Source organism: Pipistrellus hanaki (genome assembly GCF_964339955.1).
Source record: "Pipistrellus hanaki genome assembly, chromosome: 2".
NCBI lineage: Eukaryota > Metazoa > Chordata > Mammalia > Chiroptera > Vespertilionidae > Pipistrellus > Pipistrellus hanaki.
Window position 1 is genome coordinate 28,547,598 of NC_140504.1, and position 25,661 is coordinate 28,573,258.

The 25,661-nt window shown below is 39.7% G+C and overlaps 1 protein-coding gene across 3 annotated transcripts in view; it reads right to left on the bottom strand.

Annotated features, from left to right (window-relative positions):
* SLC7A14 (solute carrier family 7 member 14) overlaps positions 1-20,856 on the bottom strand; it is a 107,453-nt gene extending 86,597 nt beyond the window's left edge. For all 3 annotated transcript variants that reach the window (XM_084874121.1, XM_084874120.1, XM_084874118.1), the window contains exon 1: positions 20,636-20,856. The gene's annotated coding sequence lies outside the window, so the exon portion shown is untranslated. The remainder of the gene's footprint in view (positions 1-20,635) is intronic.
* Between the last annotated feature and the right edge of the window lie 4,805 nt (positions 20,857-25,661).

The following is a 25,661-nucleotide window of genomic DNA, read 5'->3' on the forward strand; positions in this document are numbered from 1 at the left end:
CTCCCATGAAGAACACGAGCTGTTGATTTTCAGGCTAGTAGCTGCCTGGCTCAGTGACTGTCTTGGGAGGTTTATATAGGAGTCTAACTGCATGAAAATTGTCGCCATAAACCCCACAAAAGACAGATAGTGCTTTCTAAACTTGTACCTCACAAAATTATTAATATGTCCCTTCCAATTGCCAGTATTGATACTGATGAGAGGCCCCATTTAAATAGTGGTCTCAACCTCTAAATATGTTCATGGGGAGAATATAGAATATAATTATTTTACTTTTTAGGGACGTGGATTGTTATTAAATTAAAACTGATTTCTTAGCCAATTGTAAGATTTTCTTCTGGGTACCAGAAAAGATGTAATCCTCTTAATCAGTAGAATGAATTGGTTTCAAAATACAAAGCTATCCTTTTCCTTAAAATTTTTGTTACTATAAAGTAATTAACTATCATTATAAAATTTACATAGTAAGAAGACCTATAATTTATTACCTACTGTTATACCACTTTTTAAATTGCTTTTATGCAAGACATGTAACATTCACAGAGTAATTTTTAGTTCTTTTTCTCTGTCAAATCTTGTTTTAAATCCCTGAACACTCATTAGCTTGTACTATTTAAAAAGGGATATTGATTAATCCAGGTTCTAATTAAATCCCATAATTTTTTTATTACAAATGCTAATACCTGGATTAAAAAACAAGCAAATAGACTAACATACAGTTTCTGTCTCTCCCTTTCTCTCTTTCTCTTTCTTCTCTCTTGAATTTGGGAAACCACATTGAGGTTGGTTTTATTTTTAGTCTCACACAATATGTTATTAACAATCAGATTAAACCAAACCCTTTCAGTCCACTGGCATTTCAGAGGTGAGAAGGACTGGCTGGGACTTTGCCACCTCTCTCGGTCCTAAGTCATTCATTCATTCACTGGGATCAGTCGTAACTGGGAAGAACTTTATTCCATTACAAAACACTGGTGGCTGAGCTGCTAGGAGGATCTCATCCTGAAGAAACAAGCATGATTAGGATTGGGTTGGTCAAGTTGTGTGAGAGTCCTGCCTGGGTGGGCTGATGGTCTTATTATTCTTTAGCTCTTCTCATGAAACTATAACCTCCAGGGAACTCCACTCTCTCTCAGAATTGTTGGGAACATTTTAATCCCACTCATCTTACCAAGGCCACCTTGCTGCTCTGATATGGGGCCAGGCACAATGCCACTCCTCTAAAAGCAAATATTGAAAAAGTTAAATTATGAAAGATTTTGGACATAGGCAAAAATATAGAAAGCGATAGTATAGCCACTTCTATTTAACATGTTTGCTTTCATTCTCTCTGAAAATAAATAAAAGATACCAGTTAATAGCTAAGGCTCTCCACGCTCCTTTCTTCCTTCTTTCTCTTGTGAATCCTGAGGAGACATGTCTCTAAAGGGATTTACTGTAACGAAAAGGGCCCAAATTTGTAACCAGAGCCTAGCAGCTATTGCTGACAAGTATCCCATGCACTTTGCATTTTGGGAAAAGCCATAAACTACTCCTATACTGCTCCCTCTGTTTGAGTCAACCATTGTAAGGAAGTTCCTGGTCTCCTCTTGTGATCAATGGGCTGAGACCTGGCACATCCAATCAGAATTGCACCATTACATCCTCATTTGCCTTTTTTACCAACCAATCAGAGCACGTGATACCAAACAATCAGAACTGCACAATTCAGACCAATCAGAAATGTGCATTTTGAAAACCTCATTTGTATAAAATAGCCCAAATGTGGGAAACTGGGCAAAAAATTTCTCTATGAAAGATGGCCTCCCCCTTGTCTTGGTGGAAGGTACTTTTGGTTTTCCACCAGAGGCTGTGTCTCCATGCTTTGCAAACTGTTCACCTGACTAAAATCCCCCCTTTCTGCACCTCTTTGGGAATTTTTGACATTCTGTAGAGGTAATCACTGTCCTGGAGATGGTGTGCATCAATCCCATGGATGTTTAAAACATTTCTTTTTTTTTCATCCCAGAAGTTGAAGCCACATAAATTTTTGTTTTACATGTGCTCAGAATGTTTAAATGTATTACCAACTTTTTCACTCAAATTTTTCTTTTGAGATTTATCTGTTTCTAGATCTAGATATTCTATTTTAACTCGGGTATTTTCAGTGTCTGAAAATACAAGTTTATTCATCCACTGTCCTGTTTATGGAAGTTGGTTGTTTCTCTTTCACTATGAATACAAATAATGCCACAGTGACTATCCTTGCTATATATGTCGCCTTACATGTGTGTGTTTGGAAGTTGCTGGGGTCTTAGCAACTTTTCTAGATATTGCCAAACTTTACTAGATATTGCCTAAATTGCTTCCTAAAGTGGTTGGAGAAGTGTATACTTCAACCAGCAAGTGTAAGACTTCTTGCTTCTGCACATCCTCACGAACACCTAGTGTTATCAGACTTTAAAACTGTTGCTTATATGATAGGTTTGAACATGCTTCAGTGGGTTTAATTTGTATCTGATTATTCATTTAGCTGAGTAAGTCTTTTCATGTGTTATTTGACCATACAGGTTTTCTTTTCTGTGAATTCCTTGTTCCTAACCACTGCACATTTTCTACTGTTGTTTGTTCTTTTCTTATACATTTGTAGATATTTAAAAATACACATAATGTATACTAATCTTCCATTAGTTGTATGCATTGAAGATATCTTCTTCAGGTTTGTGGGTTTTCTTTTCTTTTTTTTTTTAAAAAAAATTTCTAAGTTTATTTTACTATGGTGTCAAAGAGACTTGAAACTATTGCATTTATTTTGCTGGCAGAATCCTACAATTAAGAAAAAAAGGATTTTTCTTTCTGATGAAGGTTGGCTTAAAGGACCTAAAATGAAGATGCTAAAATTATACGGCAATTATAGACCTCCAGTGCTGTTTTTCTCCACCCTGACAGCTAATGTAGTTTGTTTCAGGAGATAATTTAGATGGGATAAAGCTTTAAGTCACCCATTCTATATAATAAAAGCCTAATATGCAAATTAGGGAGTTCAACCAGGAGTTCGACCCTCACTATGATGTGTGCTGACCACCAGGGAGCAGTGTGGAACATAGTGGGTGGCAGTGGAGTCACTGCTGGCCCCTATGGGCCCTGATGAGAGCAGGACCACAGCAGGATGGTGGAACAGGTGAGCGGGTGGTGCCAGGCCAAGGTGGGGTGCCAGGCGGGGCTGCTGAGCTGTGGGGCTGTGAGGCTGGGGGTGAGAGCTGGAGCCTGATCCTTGCAGGCCACCCCAAGGGACTCCACCCATGCATGAATTTGTGCACCAAGCCTCTAGTTTTTTTAATAAAAATACTGAGGAGAGAAATTTACCCCTCCTCCCCCAAAAAAGCTATGGTATTGTATTTTCTTTACTTAATATAGCCAGTGTCTTTCAAAAACGACTGATTCTAAAACCAAGAGAAATCACTTAACTGGGAGATGAGCCTCTTCCCCAAGGGAAAACCAAATACTGCCTCTCTACAGAGACCCTCATAATCTGCATTCAATGGACCAAGATTCTGGCTCATGGAAAACAAGAGCAAGAGCAGAAAGTGGCCCAGCATTTGCAGTTCTTCTTAATAACAGAAGGAAATCCTGAGCGTAGTTAGACAGTGTTTTTAATACCCAATGAAACATTGTTGTATTCAATTAATCTTTTACTTTAGCCTATACATTAAAATTGCATTACTGGAATATTTAGACTTCTTTCCATTATGTTATTTTGTGTTGTGTATTTCCCATGTTTTTTCTTTGCTTCTTCTTATTTTTTTATAGTACTGAATAGATTTTCCTTTCTACTAATGTGGTTGTCATACAATCTATTCTTTTTGTTCGTTACCCTTAACTATTGACTTAAAATATGGAGCTAGTCAATATCTTTGGCTACTTTCTGATTGAAACAAGTACCTTTAACTTCCTTTGCTCTTAGTAATTTCCCTCACTCTTCAACATTAGTGTTGCCTATTATTTTATTCTCACCTTATTTTTAAGTCCCTACTGCCATGGTCATTATCCTAATTATTTATTTGATTGTGTGTTTCTGGCAAGTAAAAACTTGTTTGCACACAAGTTTCCAAATTTCTTTATTTGTTCACGATTCTTCTGGGTTCAATATCCTTCTTCTATAATAATATTATTTACTTGTTCTTTCATTAAAGGCCCCTTAGTGGTTAACTCATTATTTGTTAAAAAATGTCTTTATCTCAGCCTTACTCTTAGAGTGTATAGCAAACTAATTGACGTTCATTTCCCCCATCATTTTGAACATACTCTTCTGTTGTCTTCTGGTCTCTGCTGTTGCTTTTGGGAAGTGTGCTGAGATTCAACTGTCATTCCTTTCTAGGTAATTTTTTTATATTCATGGTGTACATTAAAATTTTTCCTCTTGTTTATAGGATTCTGAAGTTTATTACATTTGTCTAGATATGTTTTATTTTTATTTATCCTGCTGAGAATGGGTGGTTATACATACACCCGAGAATTCATATACTTATGAAAGTCTTGAAATTTCATAGAAATTATATTTTCAAACTTTGTTGTCTACATATTTTCTCTGATCTCTCTTCCTGATATGTCTATTTGAAAATGCGTGGCCTTCTCATTCATTCTCTTAATGGTGTTTTCATATTTATATCTCTTTTATCTTTCTCTACTGCATCCTGTGCAAGAACCTTAAATCTATCTTAGTTCATTGATTCTCTCTCTAGCTATGTGTAAACTCCTGCTTAAGTTTTAAATTTCAATGACCATATTTTTCATTTCTAAATATTCAATTTGTTCTTTTTCAAACCAGTTTTCTCTCTCTTATGACATCTTATCCTTTTTGTGTGATTTCCTTCTCCCCTTTCTTTTAGCTCTTTAATTGCTTTTAAATTTACCTATTTCTAGTCTCCTTCAGATTTTTTGGTTACCTCAGGTTTTGGAAGCTAACCTCCAGTTCTTTGTGTTCACTCATTCTGAATCATGAATATATCCTTATATGTTTTACAATTTTTTGATTGTGAGCTAATCAGTGGGATTTGTCTTCTCTTGAACATCCCATCTGGCCTGGATTGTGGAAGTGCTGTATCTTTTTAGAGCTGTTTTACATTTTAAAAAAATCAGATGACTCATAGGTATTTGTGGCTCAATTTTTATGTTAAATCTTCAGTGTTTGGATTTTTATACCATGTGAGTAGTATGACTCTGGACTCCAAACCCTTCATGGAAAGGCTTGAGGTTTTGATTTATTATGCAAGACTTTCTTGTCCATGATGATCAGAGGTCAATGGGTAGGTTTCTTATAGTCCCTCATTTCACTGAGAGTGGGGTCCTTTTAGGGTCCTGAATCTAACTAGAGGGTATCAGTTCCAACTCCCCCCTTTCCATAGGCCTATATCCACTGTCTCTCCTGCATGCATCTTCAAATCCAAGTCTTCAAAATTAGTACCCTTTCCTGGCTCTTATAACCAACCCTTCTTCTTACTCTCAAGAACATGCCCCTTCTGATGCTTTTAGCTCTTTATTCTCACTTGCAAGAACATGCCCCTTCTGATGCTTTTAGCTCTTTATTCTCTGAGATTTAATTGGTGATAATGCTACTTCTGAAAATACAGTTTGTGATCCTAAGTCCTTCCACAGTTGAGACCACAAAGAAGTCAGCTCCTTAGAGTCATAATCGGTGTTTTGTTTTTGGGGGGTTAATACAGAACCTAGCAAGCTTCTTGCATCCACAAACTCCCCATTGTGGGCAATTGCTATGTGTGTATCTTCATAAAAAATATACATACTATTTTCCACTTGAACCGGTATGTATAGTTGGGGAGACTATAAACTTCAGATCCTATTGTGATACTGTGATGAAATCACTGAACCAGGAATCAGAAGTCCAGGGTTTTAGACAAATCTGTTGTGGAAAGATTGCATGTCTTTAGGCAAAACATTTTACCTTTCTCAACCTCAGTTTGTCTACAAAACGAGAATAGTGTATCTGCTCTGCTCACCCTACAGTGTTGTGATGAGAATTAAATGATGGATACCATGCAGCAAAGTGATATACATTCTAAAAGGCTATCTAGGGTGTATTGTTGATAATGTGTTGTTATTTGGGAGTAAGTACATGGTAAATCATAGAAGCAGTAATAAAATTTCCCGATTCATTCTGGGAAATGTTTCTTATTCTGGCATTGTCTGGTTGCCAACCTTCCTACAAGAAATACTGTTTTAGTTTGTCAAATTCCCTTTAATGGTTCACATGCTGATTGATATCTCAGATGGCTTAGACAAAGCTTCATTTTTTAATGTTTAACTTTTTAAAAAATCTATCAAATGTCATCCTCTCTTCTAGCAAAATCCTTCCAGGTGGTTTTTGTTTCTTGTGTTTTTTTTTTTTTAAGTCAATACAATATTTACCATCATGATGCCATTCCAAACAGCAATGGGGCTCACTCATATCTTACTCCGCTTCCCTTTTTCCTCCTTCACCCACCTGTACCCAGGCCTTCTGTATTGATTCATACCAATGTGCCCCTGGTCTCACAAAAGATAAACTCACATCACTTCAATAAACACCAGTTCCTAAAGATTGTGTGTGAAGCAAACTTTCACAAACAAAAGATCATATTTTCACATTAAACAACGCATGTCCCTCCTTTGGTTTTGGTTTGCATTTAATCAGCACTGGATTTATTTAGTATCTATCTCTCTATCAAGTTCAATCTCTGATAGACTGTAAACACCCTCTATTTAGAAATCCTGGTGATTTTTTAATTAAATAAAGAATCCTTGCCAGTAAGTATTTCCAGCTCTGTCTCCTATTAACACTCTTGTAACGTTTTCACATAAGAGGTGTGTGTGGGTGTGTAATCTTTTCTTCCCATTTCACTTTTTGAGTCACTACCCCTTTGAACATGTGGATGACAAAAAAATTGAGTGTAATTTTCTCTCTACTGAGAGTGTGTGAAGTGGACTGCTAATGGAATAAACAGTGGCGAAGGTTACCTAAGCCAGCCTGACTAGTGGGTAATCGCAGTCATATAAATTATAAGTTCTTCTGGAGAACAGAATTATTTTCTGAGTCATTTACAGAGCCTCTGAAGTGGTACTTCCTGTTGTTAGAAGTTTATTGTGCTAAGATTTTAGCTCCTGACCCCTGTGAAGGAGACATGCAGGGACTAAAAAGTACACTCCCAGGTGCTGAAACTGGACAAAATAATTGGACCAGACACTCTCATTTCATGGAAAAGGAAAAGGAAACCCAAAAGATGTACCGAGGGTCACACTGCTAGGTAGAGGCCATAGTCCCAGGATTTTTGTTTGTTTTGGTTTTGGTCTTATGCTAGGAGAGGCTTGATGTCCCTTGTCTTAAGAGGAGAAAATCACCTTAAAAATCCAAATAGTTTCCTGATTATAAATTAGACCTCTAGGCTTGGCAAAGTTGAGATCATTAGTTAATGGCTTCATGATGATGCCTCTTGTAAGTGACGTTTGAAAATTGGGGCCAAATTGAATGATTCAGAGCTGAGAAAGAGCCAATTATTTATGTGTAAGATGTACCTCTTATTTTCAACTGGTAAAAACTTTGATTAGCAGGGAAAGAAGTCCATTTCACTTCTTCTCACTGCCCAGAAAATGCTCCTGCAGCATCTCCCACCTCAATTCTCCCCTTTAAGGGAAAGTACATTAAAAATAATGCAATTTCCTGCCGAAACTGGTTTGGCTCAATGGATAGAGCGTCAGCTTGGGGACTGAAGGGTCCCAGGTTCGATTCTGGTCGGGGGCATGTACCTTGGTTGCGGGCATATCCCCAGTAGGGGGTGTGCAAGAGGCAGCTGATTGATGACTCTCTCTCATCGATGTTTCTAACTCTCTATCTCTCTCCCTTCCTCCCTGTACAAAATCAATAAAATATATTTAAAAAAAAATAATGCAATTTCCTCTCCCTCCTTTGTTTGTTGACTTATTTTTTTTACTCTCTCATTCAAAGTTTTTCTTAATATGCTCTAGTTAATCAGCAAAATTAAACTTTAGAATTCTCTTAAACTGAACAAAATGACCTTTCAAATTACTTTCAAATCCCCATTCTATTTTGCTTAATAAATATCCCTTTGGCCATCATTCTCCCATTATAGCTTTTTAGTCTTCCTGAAATATGTTCTGGCTTTGGGTTAATCACACAATCTCAGCCTTTGGTTAAAATAATGAGTTCCTGTAGGCAAATGAAAATACAAAATGTTCTAGAATATTAATTTTTATTTTAAGTCTAGAGATACAGTGTGTGTTGCTGACAATTTAGGGTAAATTTGCCTAACAGAATCCATTCACAGGAACCTTGAAGATCTAGATCATTGTTTTTGTAAGTAGTAACTTGCATTGTTGGCTCATTGAGCCTGTAATTTTGTTTATTTAACAGTTATATGAGAAGAATTCAAATCACTTTAATGATTAAGAAAAGCAAATCAACCCAGGTGGTCTGGCTCAGTGGTTGAGCATCGACCTATGAACGAATGGAAGTGGGGAAAAATAGAGCATCAGAAAAGTAATGAAAAAACAAAACAAAAAAACCACAAACAATAAATGTAGGGAGGAATAATAAAGTGAGGAAATCAAATTATGGTTTGATTCCTGGTCAGGGTATATGCCATGGTCTCGGGCTTGGTCCCCAGTGTGGGGCATACAGGATGCAGCCAATCAATAATTCTCTCTCATCCTTAATGTTTCTGTCTCTCCCATCCTTCCCCTTCCTCACTGAAATGAATAAACACATTAAAAGAAAAAGAAAAAGAAAAAGAAAAAGAAAAAGAAAACCAAAACAACCAATCTTGAATGCAATCCTCTAGTATTGTTTTATTTTAGCAACAATATCCTGAATAGTGGTTCCTCTTTTTATTAATAGTTTTTAGTTTTTCCCCCCATTATAACTTTAGTTTTTAGCATATTTGTTGAATGAATAACTAAATATATTTTTTTAAAAGAGCCACTCTTTCTTTTTTCTTTCTTAGATGGAGGCCTAGAAAAGATATGACTTGCCCAGAGTTATACTCAGCCTTTGGACCTCTGGGTCCAGTCCTCCAATATGGCCATGAAGGTAAAGCTGCAAGTAATTCCTATTCATGCACTCATATAAGATACACTAGAAGCCCTGTGCAAGAAATTCATGCACGAGGGGGGTGGGGTCTCCCCTCAGCCCAGCGTGCACCTGCTTCAATCTGGGACTCCTCAGGGGATGTCCGACTATCTAGGATAAGGCCTAAACTGGCAGTTGGACATCCCTTTCATAATCCTGAGCCACTGGCTCCTAACTGCTCATCTGATTGCCTGCCTGATTGCCCCTAACTGCCCCCCCTGCCAGCCTGATCACCCTCCTAACTGCCTTCTGGTCTGGTCACCCCCAACTGCCTCCCCGCTGCCAGCCTGGTCTCCCCGTACTGCCCTCTTTTTGGCCTGGTCACCTCCATTTGTCCCCCTCAGCCAGCTTGGTCGCCCCTCACTACTCCCCTCTGCCAGCCTGGTAGCTCTTCACTGCGCCCTCTGCCAGCCTTGTCACCCCACATAGCCTGCTGTTCGGTTGTTTGGTTGCCCCTCACTAAGCCCCCTGCCAGCCTGGTCGCCCCATGCAGCATGCTGTTCAGTCAATACTGTGAGGGCATTCTGACCAATTTGCATATTAACCTTTTATTAGTATAGATTAGGATTGGTCTTTTTCAGTAAAAATTTTTAAATTGTGGATGGGCAGACTTTGGTGTTGGCACAGCATTTGAATTTTGACCATAACCCTGTCTGGCTATGAAATCTTGGATCATTTAAACTAAAAAAAATCCTCATATGTAGTATTGAGATAATAATACCTACTTAAGAGGATTAAATGAGTAAATGTGAGATGTGCTTATCACAAGTATTATGATATAGTTATCCTTGACTTTAAGTACACTCACACTCTGGCTGGGTAGCTCAGTTGGTTAAAGTATTATTCTGATATGACAGCTGTGGGCATATGCAAGAAGCAACCAATGGCCCTATCAGCATGGCTCTATGGTTGAGTGTCGACCTATGAACCAGAAGGTCGTGTTTTGATTCCCTGTCAAGGCACTTGCCAGGGTTTCAGACTCAATCCCCAGTGTGGGGCGTTCATGAGGCAGCCAATCAATTATTCTCTTTCATCATTGATGTTTCTATCTCTCTTTCCCGCTCCCTTCCTCTCTAAAATCAATAAAATATATTTTTAAAAAGAAGCAACCAATGAAGGCATAAATAAGTGGGACAGCAAATTGATGTCTCTCTCTCTTTCTCTCTCTCTCTCTCTCTCTCTCTCTCTCTCTCTCTCTCTCTCTAACCAATTAATAAAAAGTTTAAGAAGAGCACCAATTTGTCATATTGGAATCACATGTAAAGAGATAACATCGTAATGCTTAATTGGCAGTTCTCCTCAGATTCTTAGTGTACTGTGATGGCACCACAGTATTTATTTATAACTGTAGTTTGTGATGGACTTGGGGCAGGAAGGAAGAACAGGCTAGTCACTAATGTAGTATTGAAACAGGGAAGTATTGCTTCTATTTTGACAGTTAAGTTCTATAGTGGCATATTTTAGTTGTCTGAATTAGGAATTTATTTCTGGCAAGACAGCCTATACTCATTCAGATATTTTCTTCCTCTGTGTTCTGATGCTGGAATAGAAAGTGTGTCAAAGTCTGTGTGACTAGGAAAGAACTTAAAATGAGTCCCAAGCTGTCTGTGTAGTTTGTGCCTGCTTGGAATCAGGGTAACCCATCAGCTCAAGGGAAAAATAAAAATAGTCAAATGGTTATTCGGCCTCTTTCAGAGCAATTATATTGTCTAGTTTTTAGAAAAAAACTTTTAAATTGTGGATGGGCAGACTTTGATTCCTTTGACATTTTGTGGATGAGTCATAGTCACTCCATGCATGTTTTCTGTTCTGAGAGTGACTAATGGTTACAGTTTCAAATGTCGGTGTTCACACTCAGAGATTTCTGACAAGGGTAAACTAGACCCCAGTCTCTTAGAACAAAGTCAGATCATGGTACCCTATAAGATAAAATAAATAGAATCAGCACAAAGTCCAAGAGATTTTCCCCTTACAGAAATGAATCCAACCACTAGGGTGGTTTATTCATGATAAGTTGTTAAACTGGGGCATCTACCAGAACTCCCTAAAGGAGACTAGCATGTAACTAACACGAGATAGGTCATGAGTTAAGAAGTAATAACATGTCTAAAAGAATATCCTAACAGTAGATACAAACTGCATATTTAGAAGAGTCTCCAAAATCTTCCCAAAGAATTTGCCAAAGTTTCTCCAACACCAGAGGAAGGGGAAATAAATAAGACACTATTTGAAGGGCTCAGCTATCCCAGTAACCTGACAAGAGTTCTTGGGTAGAATTTGGGAGAATTCTCTAGTCTCTGTTGCAGCCTGGATGGCACAGTACATGAGACTGTCAAACTACATCAGTCCTGATGGTGCTCACAGGTCATCTTTGGTCACTCATTTGGTTTTTTCACTATCCTAATACCAGGAAGGGAATCACCTGGGCAACACTCACAAGCATCCGCCATTGCACGTGACTATATTGGCAGCCTCTCAGGATTGGGGCAGCATGGTTGAGTTTTACACGACTTTTTGATAGAACTGATAGGATAGAGTTTCTGTACCTAATAAGCCTGGCTAGACTGTGAGACAACCACAACCCTATGAAGTCCTCCCTGAGACGCCAGTTCTTGGATCTATCTCCCTTTCCCTTACTTATCTTTTCAATATAATTTTTATTGAAACATCACCTATTTTTGGCTTAAAATTATTCCTCAGAAGACAATATGAGTTCCATTGGTTTTCTAAAAGTATCTATCACTGTAAATTTTGTATATACTAAATCAAATGCACCATGCTGATCAATTCAGGCAAACCACCTTGCCCCTGAAGCAGAAATGGTTTGAGAGCTGTCTTTTTTCATTTTCTTAGTTATTACTTAAATGTATTCAATTACTTAAATTTATCAAATAACCCAATCTTACTTAAATTCATCCAATCACCCAATTATCAAGTCTCTGGGATTATGAATCTAATAATCTGCCACTTACAATGAACTTCGGATGAACTTTGCTCCACTATCAAATGTTGGGAGCCATGGACACATTGCTTTCTCTGGTAAAATCCAGCTGAGTGACAGCATTGAGTGTATACGGGGGTGGGCAAAAGTAGGTTTGCAATTGTAATACTAATAAATAATGCAATAAAACTATATAGTAAAAAGCTAATATGCAAATCGACCAAACTGTGGAATGACTGGTCACTATGATACACACTGACCACCAGGGGTCAGATGCTCACTGGGCTTCGACTGGTGAGAGCAGCGACAGTGGTGGGAGCCTCTCTGACTTCCATGACAGTGCTAAGGATGTCCAACTGATGGTTTAGGCCTGCTCCTCACATGGAGAGAGCCTAAGCCATCAGTTGGGCTCCCATACTGCAAGAGGGTGCAGGCTGGGCTCCTGCCCCTCTGAGTGCATGGATTTTGTGCACTGTGCCTCTAGTTTGAAATAAAGTAGCATGCTCGTCAAGGGAAAAAATTCACAGACCCCTTGACTTACCAAGTCCCAACCATCCCTGGAATCACACATGCTCCTGGCAGACAGACATCCAGTAGATGTCACTGGATACTACCTCCTCAGCTTTACACAGCCAACTACCAACTACCTTTTCTCCTGCCTTGTACCCATGTTAGGTCACTGAAGCCCCCCAAAAAGCAGAAAAATCAAACTGTCTCTACCTGTCTTCCCAGGGAAGACAATAGAATATCTGAAGATCTGAAGGTCTTTTACATCACTTCAGATCTAGAAGTTACCATAGAGATGATCTATGAGAATCACTAATGGTGATTTGGGCAAGACAATTCCTTGTGCAGACACCTGAGCCCACAACACTAAATGCCAGAAGTGCCTACCCCATGTCTCTGTGACAGTTACAAGTAGCTCCCCAAATTTACAAATGCCCCCTAGGAATAGTCTTACAGCCCCTGTTCGTGATGGAATAACTCTGGATAAAAGCACAGAGAGCTTAATGAGTTGGAGGGGGCTTCTTTTTTAAAAAAAATATATTTTATTGATTTTGTACAGAGAGGAAGAGAGAGAGATAGAGAGTTAGAAACATCAATGAGAAAGAATCATTGATCAGCTGCCTCCTGCACACCCCCTCCTGGGGATATGCTCGCAACCAAGGTACATGCCCTTGATCGGAATCGAACCCGGGACCTTTCAGTCCCCAAGCCAACCCTCTATCCATTAAGCCAAACTGGTTTCGGCTGGAGTGGGCTTCTTATAGAAACTTCTGGGGGCTAGTTTGAAAACCATTGATCTCTGACCCCATATTTTACTTCTCAATAAAATTATTGGAAGTCCAGTACTGATTTTGAGCTGCTGTAGACCTCAGATGAGTATGGCTAGATTTCACTGGGGGAGAAGACCAGAAGTAAATTCTCTCTGTTCACATCCTTTGGGAAATTAACAGCACATTACTCCAAGCAGTATTTCTCAGTGGAGGAGTGCTCTTCTAGCCAGAACATGTAGGTAAAATGGAAATCCCCCAGAGAAGGGACTTGTGTGTTAAGTGGCCTATAAATGGCACACACCAGTTATCTAAGAAATCTGTGATTTTCAAAGAGACAGTGTAGTAGCATGATGGTTAAAAGCACAAATTTGTTAGCTGTACAGATTTGGGCAGATTATTTAACTGCTTTCAGGTCCAGGTTTATTGTCTGTAAAATGGGGATAATAACATTACCAACATTATAGAGTTATAGTAAATGTAAATAAGTATTAGCTAATCATCATCATCATTATTGTTACTGGGTGAAATACTAGAAAGAAATGTCAGAATTTCCAATAAATAAGTAATAACATAAAAACTAAAAACCTTAATTTATTTTTTATTATTTGGGCTGAATGAGGCAGAGTATGAATTATTCACATTCTTGGCTCCATTTTATAGAATGATAGAATGCTATAGCTTGCAGGATCTGAAACACTACTTAATCGAAATTTCTTATTTTAGAGATAAAGATGATGAAGATAACAGGAGTGAAATCCTTGCCCCAATTCTTGCAGCAAGGATTCTGGGGTTTTAAATCCTTTTCTTCTGACTCATAGCTACATCCATGAAATTTTTACCTTAACCAGTAGTTGGTTTACCTGAAAGTGCAAAGGAAAATAATCCAAAATCCAAAAACATCTACTTTTCTACTCCTAGCAGCTCTGGTAAAAGTTTGGTGGAAGAAGTTAAATTCGCTGACTAAAGTTTTTATGCCGAATAAACAGGTGCATGATGTTAAAAGATAGATGCAAAGAGCCATGGATTGCAAGAGAGGAGGCTGAAGTCTTATTTCTGCCTGTTATTAACTTGAGTGATTGTTCTTAATCTTGATTTCTGTTTGTAAAATGAGAGTTGGGTTATGTGATTGTTAAAATATTGGCACAATAATATATTGTTTAAATACAATCCCTAATGAACATTTATGTCTTTACAATATGAAGACCATTTTGTCATTAGGATGTTCAAACACCTGGATTTAATTGTTTTTAACTTGCTGATTATTAAAAACAAAGAGAAAGGCAATTTAAGAAATGAACAGGCCATGGAAACCAGCTTGCTCATTTGTAGGACAGTTTATTGGGTTGGAATATTTTGCCTTTGGCAAATGAGAATCAGTTAATTCCAGGCATTTGCTTATTGACTTGCTAGAAGAGAACAATCTATTTTTATTTCATTTTTGTCAATAATCACCAGTTAAAACTCTTAAAGGGAGGTCCAATTATCCCTGGAAAAGGACAATATCCTGTGATCTGCCCGACTATGATGTCACTAGCTCTCCTCTAATTAATCCATGTGCTTTCATTCTAAGGTAAGTTCCTTCTGAATTTAGAAATAGTAATCACCTGCAACAATCATGAAGGCCAATCAAATACTTTCTCCAGGAAATAAGTACCTCTTTAAGGTAAAAGTGAAAAATAGAACACAGCTCCATTCATATATTGTGTTTATGAAGTTGTCTCATCACAGTCAAATGCAAGACTCTTGGGCAGACACAGCTCTTGTTCCCTGGAGCAGGGAAGCAAGATATAATTCTCAGATGCAGTCTTTCTTAACCATCACAGCCTATGTTCCCAGAGGGGCTAAGAGTGTTTGTCAGGGTTAGATTCGACTTTCTGTGTTTGTCTCCTGTTTTATTTGCTAAAGAAAAATGCCGCAGGGAATATTCATTTCTTGTTAGATGAGTGCATGGCATGAGCTGACCTGGAACAATGGTCCAAATTCAACCAATATTAATTGAGCACCATGAGCCAAGTTTATAGGAGTTTTAAACACCCCATGACCACAACATTTCTGTGCCAATAAAATCAATTATTTTATTGATTAAATGAATGCATGCTACAGCCATCGTTTCAAAGCCACATTACCAGTTCTCTTTATTTCCTTGGTTATAAGATCAGTGAAATCACTTGAAGTAAAGACAGGAAAAATTAAAATCTTTTCAGCTCCGAGATAATGAATTTTTTCCCCTTTCCAAAATCCAGGCCCTTCCAAGAGATAAGTTCCATGAAATAAATAAACCATGACTCCCAACAAAAGGTGTTTATTACTAATGCCAACATGATCCACCAGAGGCCAGAGTTGACAATCTCACTAATTTTTCCTTTAGTAATATGATTCCATAAGCAACACAGCCCTGAGAATGGTATGCTTGAGCAGCATCAGGGCTGAGAGTATGTCTCAGCTAAAGGTAGGCCAACTAGGTCTTTAAGAAAGAAAATAACCTGCCAGAGCTCATGGAATTAGAGATAGAATCTAGAGCCCTTGGCCATACTCATGAGATGGGTAGAAACTCATCTCAATTAGTAGTTAGTCAAAATATTCCTTTAAACTCATACTGAGGAATATTCATAATACTTTTTATATTTTCTCTAAACTATTACTGTTGCAGGATAATTATTGACAGTCAACTTAAACTATTAGTTACAAGGAAAAAGCTGTTTCAGACCTACTGAGACATCTTAGTGTTTTGTGGTGTTTTTTTTTCTTTTAATCATAAAGGAAATGTCCAGGGACAAATAAATTAAACCACAAACAATATTTCAATTCATAGAACCTAACCAACCAGAAATCTCAACAACGCAAATGGTATTTTCTTTGGCATTCCACTTTTCAATGAAAAAGTGACAACAAAAGCAAAGTACATTTATACCAGAAATTTAAACATTCACAAATGCATTTAGTTAACACAACCCTATTTGTTTATTACAGTTTTATGCTCTACTATACCATGTACATGAAATTATCAACCATTATAGATTCAACCATGCTCCTTACAAAGTACTTTTATATACCTATACTTTGAGTCTCTTTGTAGCCCTTTGAGATAGGTATAGCAATTCTCATCAACATTTTACAAATAAAGAAATTAAGCTCTATAGGGTCTTATAATGTCACCAAGTAGTAAATGGCACACATACTATTAACTTTAAGTCCTGTATTCTTTCCATATTTATCATACTATACTTACTAAGACAAGATGTATATACACATACATATACACATACACATACATATACATATACATATACATATGCATATGCATATACATATATATATGCTGTTACATATATATGGATTTGCATTCTATATAATAACTTTCAAACTATTTCTAAAATGGAATTCAGGAAACTAACAAGACCCATCTATGGAATATTTTATTCTGTTGGTAAACTAAAATCCATATGAAGCAAACCCCAGAGGTCACCAGCTTCTCCAATGACACATGTGCTCTTTTTGTTAGCCTTATTGTCTTGAGCATCATTGTGCTTCTGGGAATGTTCTAGGCACATGTGTCTTTTTCTCCTTTTTTGGCAGAAGTTTCAAAGCAAAGTCCCAAGTCTGTTTCCCAATTCCAAATTCTCAATTGCTGTAAGGATGTTTTTAGCACTTTCTAAAGCAACATTGTTCTATAGAACTTTTTGCAGTGCTTGAAATGTTTTATATCTGCACTGTCAAATAGCCATATATGGTTACTGAGAATTTAAATTATGACTAGTGTGATTAAGAAACTGAATTCTTAGTTACATGTGGCTAGTGATTACCATATGGAACAGAGTAGCTCTGGTTAATTTAAGATTCTGGTTCATAGGGCCCAGAACATCCCAGCAACAGCAGTCTTGCAAAATAACCTAGCACAATAGAAGTTATGTATTTAATTATGAGTTATGCTTTAATTGATTCAGAAGGGTTTTGAAGCAGAATGTTGGTATGCACATTAAAAAGGCATATGGGAATCTTTAAGTAAAAGATAACAAATGGGGGGATATGTTGTGGTAATTATTAAGGAATAAAAGTAGAATAGTGTTATTTGAATTGAATTTTAATTTCTAAACTCTACATATTTGAAGCAGACTAGAACTGTCCAATTCAATATAAAATTTTTCTCTTTGCCAATGTAATTACTAGGGCTACAAAAATTCAATTAAAGAAAGTGAGATATTACTGTGTGCTGAAATAGAAGCAAAAAGAAATGAATAGGACATCAGGTTCTGCTGTATATGAGAGTGGACTAAAGCTCTAGGATCACCTCCAATGGAATTATCTACTTGACAGAATTGTGAAGATTCAATAAAATTACTTATGAAAGAACTTAGCATAATGCCTATCACGCAGAAGCATTTGGTAGATATTGGCACTTATAATGATTATTTATTTCTGCCTATATCTTTTAAAGACATCTTTTAAATCCCTATGAGAATATAGGAAGCTGCTTAAAGTAATTAATTTTTGAAAAATTATTTTATTGGCAATAGATCATAAAAGATGAAATAAAGACAACATAAAGGCACGAAATGCCAGACTGCCATCCCATTTATTAAATGCTGTCATAGGTAGAACTGTTAGAAGGAAAGTGGGTCAAATGTCTCAGGTACATTGGGTCAGGCAACACTGGAATAGTGAGGCCAGAGGGGAAAGAATAGGAAGAAAAAGTAGCTAAGAGGGCTGATTGTATTTTAGATGTTTGTATTTGTGGCATATTACTGAGTATAGTTCATTGATGGTGATATTATTGTCAAAGATAATCAAGGGAGACATCATGGAAGAGTATTTGAGACATAAGGAGAATAGTGGAAAGGGTGCTGGTCCTGGAATCAAGTCAAGTAGGTTCCAATCCTTATATTCACATGATTTAGAGTAGACTAATGGCCATCTTCTGGTCCCCAAATACCCCTTCTTGGAAAATTGTAGTACTGGATGACCTTAAGATTATTCCTGCCCTAAAACTCTGACTATGAAAATAGTCAGTGGTCTCTAGTCCTCCAGACTCCCTGAAGCTATCTCTGCTGCTTTTCAGGCAAGCCTGCTGGTTAGTCCTCTGATTTGTTTTTGCAATCTTGAAGCTCAACTTGTGTGAACAGTGTTATCTCAAGCAGTATGCACAAAAGCAGTTGGAAGGGTGGGAGTGAGTGACAATGGGTGGGTGAGCAGATTAAAGAGGCAAAGGTTGGAAGAGAGTAATGTGTGTGAAAAATAAAGCAGTCCTTTCTCCTTTGACATTCTCTTGCTATATTTCCCAATAATAGCTATCCAAAGCCAAATGCCAAAATGAAGCCAAGAAAATTAATTTGGACTTTGGAGTTAAGCAGACCCGAATTTCAATTCAACTTGTGGATTTGAGATGCCCAACTTCAAGGTTTTGTTTTTGTTTTAAATCTCTGGGATATTTATGGTTAGCAGTTTAAATGAGATATTACCCAACAGATAATATGTGTTCAATAAATATTCTCTTAATTTTACCTCTCTAAATTTGCTTCATTATTTCCCCATCTTACTCATAATATAAAACACTAGTCACAGCAACAAACACGCAGGGATGCTTAGAGACCTTATCTACAGAATGTAAACAGCCTGCAGTGGGGAGAGAGGGTACTGAACAGAGAAAAAAGCCATAGCCCACAGCCTAGTCTCTCCGTTAATGCAGCTTCTTCCTTTGGGTAACCTCACAATTTTCTGATTCCTCAAAGCCACAGAAATGATTATTAGAATAGCACTCCTAACTGCTTCTCCAACGCCACCAATAGAAAGATTCACTGAGCAGTGGAGGAAAGAGAAGAGGCAGCACGTATCTTATACTCATCGGAAGTTAGCTAAGCTGGACCCTCGAGAAACATCCGCTCCTTGTTCGTCTAACCGAGGAAAGCAAAGGGACCGTCTCTCTAAGTCGCTTGCTCCACCTGACCCCTTTTATTTGGTTCTAACGCAGTAGTTTCTGCGTGAGGGAAATACTGGCAAGCGGTGAGCCAGCCACCAGTTCTCTGGAGGCGGCAGCTCCCCGCCTCGGAGAACTTTCAGGACCGCGGACAGCGCCCACAAAGGCAGTGGGCTCTGAGGCCCAGGCTCCTGCCTGGGGCTATCCTGCCATAGGAGGGGATGGAGGAGGGAAGAGGCCAGTTATCATTTTATGGTTCTTCTCCAATTCTGGCCGGTGACTGGCTCCAGAGGTGGGCGAGAAACCTTTCCCCCAGAGCCGGTTCCTTTGCACCTCTCAGTTCAAGATCTCCACGAAGCAAGCTTTGCACAGGTAGTGGGGTCAGGAGTGTCAGGAGCAGGCTTGCTGTTCCCGTTTCTCTCCCCCCCCCCCCCCCATTTTTCTTTGACCTCCCTTTCGCTTCTAGTCATTTGGGACTTTTATTTTATTCTTCAACCACAATATTAAATACCTACCCGATAGGGTGGGAGGGTTCCGCGGAGAGGAGTTCGGGACTGCGTCCTGCGAGGCCACACTGCCCTACTCTGGCCCCCTGGATTCGTAAGAAACCGATGTGCTTGGAGATTTGGGAAGAGAGGAGGCTCTGACGGGGTCATAAGTGCGGGTGAGAATCCTTTCCCGGGGGCTGCCCTCTCCTTCCTCGCCCCACATTTCTCCCATCACGTTCTCCTCGCTGCCCGCCTGGCGCGTCACGGCTCCCAGGGGACAGATGTCCCCGGAGCGCACCGGCCTGCTCAGGGCACCGGGCTCCGCCGGAGTCCCTTTGAAGAGTTTGCTCGCAGGTAAAAGGGCAGACGTTGTCCCGCCCTCCCCGCGGGCTGCGGCGGAAAAGCCTCTCTTTTCCGTGGGCTCATTTCGAGCCGAGAACCGAGCTGCTGCGGGAGCTGGGCGTGCGCCAACACGGGAAGGAAAAGAGGGGCCCGGCCGGCGTCTGTGGAGCCTCGAGCGGCCCGGACGCTGCTGCTCGTGGCTCCCTCCTCTGCCTCTCTCCCTGGCCGCCGGGAGGCTGCATCTGCCCCAGCCCCGCCTGGCAGCTCCTTGGGGAGTCGGAGCCCCGCGTTCCCAGACGCTGGAAGCTATCCGGGCCCCATTCCGGGCCAGAGACTGGGAGAGACCCCGACCCAGGTCCTTGTTCCTTCCAGGGGACCCCTTCCCGGGGTCTCAGCACTCCACCTCCTCGCCATGTTCCTGCTTCCTCCCTCCCTCCCGGTGGCGTGGGCTACCTGGCTCATTCAACCAGAGACATCATCATCCCGTCCGCGGAGGTCCAGCCGGATGCAGGGGGTGCGCAGGGGCACAGACTGCGGCGCAGGGGGACTTGCACTCACCTGAGGGCTGGCGGCGATGGACTGGCTGCCGGACTGGCTGCCAGGACTGGTGGCTGGCGGTCCGCACTCACAGCCGGGCTCTCTCTCTCCCACTGTGATGCGGGGCGCTGGTGGCAAAGGAAGGCTGGAGGCAGCCGCGGCTGCTGAACAGCTCCTCAATTATTCAGAGAGGCCCCCCCACCCTCCTCTGCCTGGGGCCTGCCTGTCATCTCTCTGGCTCTCCTGTCTCCGCCTTCCTGAAGTCACGTGAGCGGGCCACCCCCCTCCCCCCCCAATACACACACATTGCTGAGCCCAAGCTCCACCCCTCCACACCCCCCACCATCTCTTTCACACACACACACACACACACACATACACACACACACACACACACACACACACACACACACACACACACACCACACACACCACACATCAAGCTATCTGCCATTCTCAACCCCTCCCTGGCCTACTGAGCGTCCAGAATATGGCTTTCAGTAGCTCAGGCTGTCCGGAGATGGAGGGGGCCAGAGATGGGAGCCTTTCTCTGCCTTGGGAAAGCAGGACCAGGCAAGCCTGCAGTGTTTGGTGTGTTGAGAAGGCATCTGTCAGCAACCCCTCCTCTGTTGGACTTGGCCCTGAGGACAACTGGCCACTCACATCTGCTTCCTGCCCTCCTCACCTGAGCTCTTGCTGCTCTTAAATTTCTTCCACTTCCCTCCCCACTTGCATTATTGGAAAGAAAGGGTGGGAGAGATTGAATTTTTCTCTTCACCTAAACAAAAAACAAACAAACAAACAAACAAACAAACAAAATCAAGACCTCCTCCTTCAAAGCTTCCCTAGGCCAAGTTTTTCTTTGGATTCTCAACATCTTATAAGTGGAAGAAACATGGATTTGAGATGTAAAGACCCACCAGGAATTCCAGTCTATGTGAGCTTGGGTTATTTCATTTCCCTTAGCCTTTCTTTTTTTAAAGTTGGAAATGATCTCCTCACAGGACTGTTATGAGAATTAGAAATAATAATGATCTTGAATTGCCTACTATAATGCTGGATACATATTGGGGACTCAATAAATGAGAGTTCTTCTCTCACCTCTGTTAAAATAAATTTCAGAAAATAAGAAGGTTGTGATTTGTGCCTGTGGAATAGAGGTATCTTCTGTAAATGTGGAGGAGTGTGTATCTGTGAGGTCAGTTGGGCAGATTACCCGTTGGAGTGGGAACAGGAAAGGCACAAGACTTATATTTCCCATTGGTTCTGTTAAGCTGAATATCCCAGAGCTATGTTATGTGGTTAAAATATGACTAGATGGTGACAACCCAGACACGTTTGGTCTCATCAGAGAATGAATTAACATGCATTGAGTAGGCTGATTTGTATGGAAAGCACCTACATGAATTTTTGGATCTTTGTTCCAAGCCCTTAAAAATATATGGGAGCTAATGAAATGTAACTCCCTGCCCCCAGAAACAAATTCACAGGACTTGTGTTTGAGGAGAATACTGGCTGACTGGTAACCCCTCCCTAGGATAGAGCAGTTCAAATCTACCTTTAAGCTGGGTTCTAGCTCAGAGTTGCTAGTTTATTCCCAGAAAAAAATGACTGATCAGTGCCTGGACAATCTTTTGTTGTTGTTAACCCTCACCCAAAGATATCTTTCCTTTGATTTTTAGAGAGAGTGGAAAGTAAAGTAAGAGATACAGAGAGAGAAACAGCTCACGCATCAATTGGTACCTCCTGCTTGGTACATGACCGGAATAAAAACTGGGACCCTTCTGTGGCTGATACTCTATCTACTGAGCCAAATTGGCTAGGGCAAGACAGTCCTGGTAAGACCACTTAGTTCAAGCTCATTACTGCCTTGGACCAGCATCCAGACCTGAAGTCTTGGCACATCCCCATAATTTAAACTTATGAGAATCTTGCAGGAGCAAAGTATATCAGATCCAAGAAGCCATGAAACAGGGCAGGAAAGGCCTGTAGAGTTAAATGATAGAAATTTGGAGTCATCATTCAGGCTCTGCCAGTTACTTATTCTAAAATCTTTAGTAAATCGCTCAAACTCTCAGAGTCTCATCTTTAAAATATGAATAGAATGTCTATCTGACTTCTCCATGAGACAGTTGTAATGTTCAAATAAAATAATATAAGAGAAACCAGACTCATACAAGATTAAGAGGTAAAGAGTAAACAAATGTAAGGTATTAATATTACAGACTAAAGATAAACTTAAATTTAGTCTAGTCCAGATGCATTTGGGCATGAAGGGATGAGATTTGTTGTGGATTGGGCAGATACTAAAATGTGGATGTATTTCTGTAAGTCTATGTGTTTTCCTGTAATTCAAGGGGTGCAGCGTTGTGAATGCTGTATTTTGGTATTTTCACTCTCTTCTGTGATGAATTTCTAGATTAAATCTCATTTCCCCCCGGCCTTTCCATTTAGAACAGCACCAGGCACAACCACAGTGGCTGTGAGTATTTCATTATCTGAGATAAGTTTGTGCCTATATTTTAGGAGAGCAAATTTGAGACTTTTCTGCCTCTGGTAGGTAAAATTGATTTGGGTTGCAAATTCAACATAGGTTTGATTTCAAGAAAAAATATTTAGCATCAAAGAACAATTCCTGGTTACTCACCAGTACCTTGAATGGTGAAATGAGTCTCCAGTCCACTGCCAATACACCCAGTAAACATTGCATACAAACCAGGTGCCATCTGCTTCCTCACCCTAAAGCAGATGTCAGTCCAGTTTCCTTGTTTACTTCATTTTCATGGTCTTTAGAATGTTTCAACTTAGATCGGTTTATATTTAGGGAGACCAAAACACCAGAAAGTACCAGTCCATGCTTCTATACATATATCACTTAAAAAATTTTTCCAAATGCTGCCTCTGACTCCTACCCACCTCTGTGCTGTATGCAGAAACATGAGAAATGGAAAAGTAAGAATGAAATAATTTAATTTTGCCTCAAAAAAAATAGTGCATAAATGAATGAGTATAAATTTCAGAAAATTTTGGACAGTTCCACCAGAAATTGCCCTGAGACTCTGAATAATTTTTTTTTTCAAATTAGTTTTGAATGCCCAAGTCAACTTTAGCCAGCAAAGGGCAGGAAAGAGAGCTTGGGGAACAGATCTTGCATGGATTACAATAGAAAGTTATACCTTAATAATGGTTTCTTGATAAGGTTTCCCTTGAGTCCTTCTCAGCTACTTATAAGCTCTTACCTTTTATCTGTTGACTGTTACCTTTATAAGCCACTATGGACACTTTTCAGCTGTTGGTAGAGCATTCATGAACCAATGAATACACACGCTGTAGATAAAATGTAGTTGAACATTTAGGGACACACATAGGAGCAACAGCTGATGAATATCTCAGTTTTGGGATTACCACAGAGTAACTGCTAGTTAGATCTTGAAAGTACACATCTCTGTTTTCTTACCCCCGCAATTGGAATATAGAGTTTTGATTCATTTATTCACCAGGTTCCAGACTTGAGGAACAGCCATAAACAATACAGAAATAGTTCCTGCTCTCCTTGAGCTTACAGACTAGTGGAGTGAGTCAGACCCTAAACAGGTAAACAAAAAACTGGGGGAAAGTACCACAATCAAAACAAAACAGAGTGATGCAATCAGAGGTGAAGGGGCATCACTTTCCCTGAGTGGCAGAGAACTGACAAAAGCAAGTGTAGGGCCCAGACACAAAAGTTGTTATCTCCAAGGAAGGAGCAATGACCTTTTTTTTTTTTTTTTTTTTTTTTTTTTTTTTTTTTTTTTTTTTTTTTTTTTTTTTTTAAGGCCTTTTGCCAAAAGTCTGTCATTAACAGGGTAATCACTAAAAATCCTTCATGATTGACTTGCTTGGATGGATTATGGTTAAGTCACAAGGGTATTGGCCAGATGCCTTAGAAACCTGTTTTCATCTCATGATTCATGATAATGAGTACTTGCCAATTTCTTCTAAAAGAATTCTTAGCTCATTAATGCACCTGGCTTTTGCCTCCTAGCAGATTCAAAAGCTAAGAAACCAATGACAATGCATCAGCCTGGCCAGAGGCTGATCCAGAACTCTCCAAAAGGGGAGGTGATTCTGAGCAGCAGGAGAAGATACAGAACCATATCCTAGCATATCATAGGCACACAATAAAGATATATTGAATAAATAACCTGCTGCTAGGATTCTACTAGTTTATAGGCTAAGTTATCTATGAGTAATTATTCTTTGACTAAATTCCAAGAGAAAGAAAGGGGATGCTCACCTGAGCATGCTCATTTTATTTTCCCCAAATTTACAAACAGATATAACAACTCACCCCTCCACTTCTACCCCCCCCCCCACCACACACATACATCCCATGCAAAGTGAATAAAGTTGCTTAATGATAAAGTTGTGGAGAGAAGCCAGTAGTGTCAGACCAATGGAGTTCCAGGACATGGAAGGAAACATTAAAGCAATGTGTTTATTATGTTTTTCATTCTCCTTATTAAAAAAAGAAAATTAGCAACTGCTAGAGAGGTATTAAGACACATTGGCATCAAACTGAGACTTTCTCCATGGAGTAATCAGACAGATTGAAAGATAAGTGGGAAAGGAACAACTTCCTAACTCTGTAATTATAGGCCTTTTAGTGCTGAGTCCTAGTACCATCAAAATCAGAATTTCTCCTAACTTTAATGTGCATAGAAATCACCCGGGGATCTTGTTAGAAATGTAGAATTGGATTCAGTAAGTCTGGGAGGGACTCAAAGATTTACATTTTTAACCCAATCTCAGTGCTGCTGGTGTGCTGCTGGTTCTTGGACCAGTCTTTGAGTAGCAAGTATCTAAAGTACAGTGATGCTACGAATCCCAAATTTTGGGATATACTAACTCTTATTTTATAGATGAGAAAAGTGAGGACTTGGGGGTTGTGTGAATAACCTGAGGTCCTACAGTTAGTTGGTAGATGAGTCAGGGCTAAAACTCATTTCAAAGGCTTCCTGTCCCTCAGTTCAGTGCTCTTTCCCCCCCAAAAAAGCTGAATGTCACT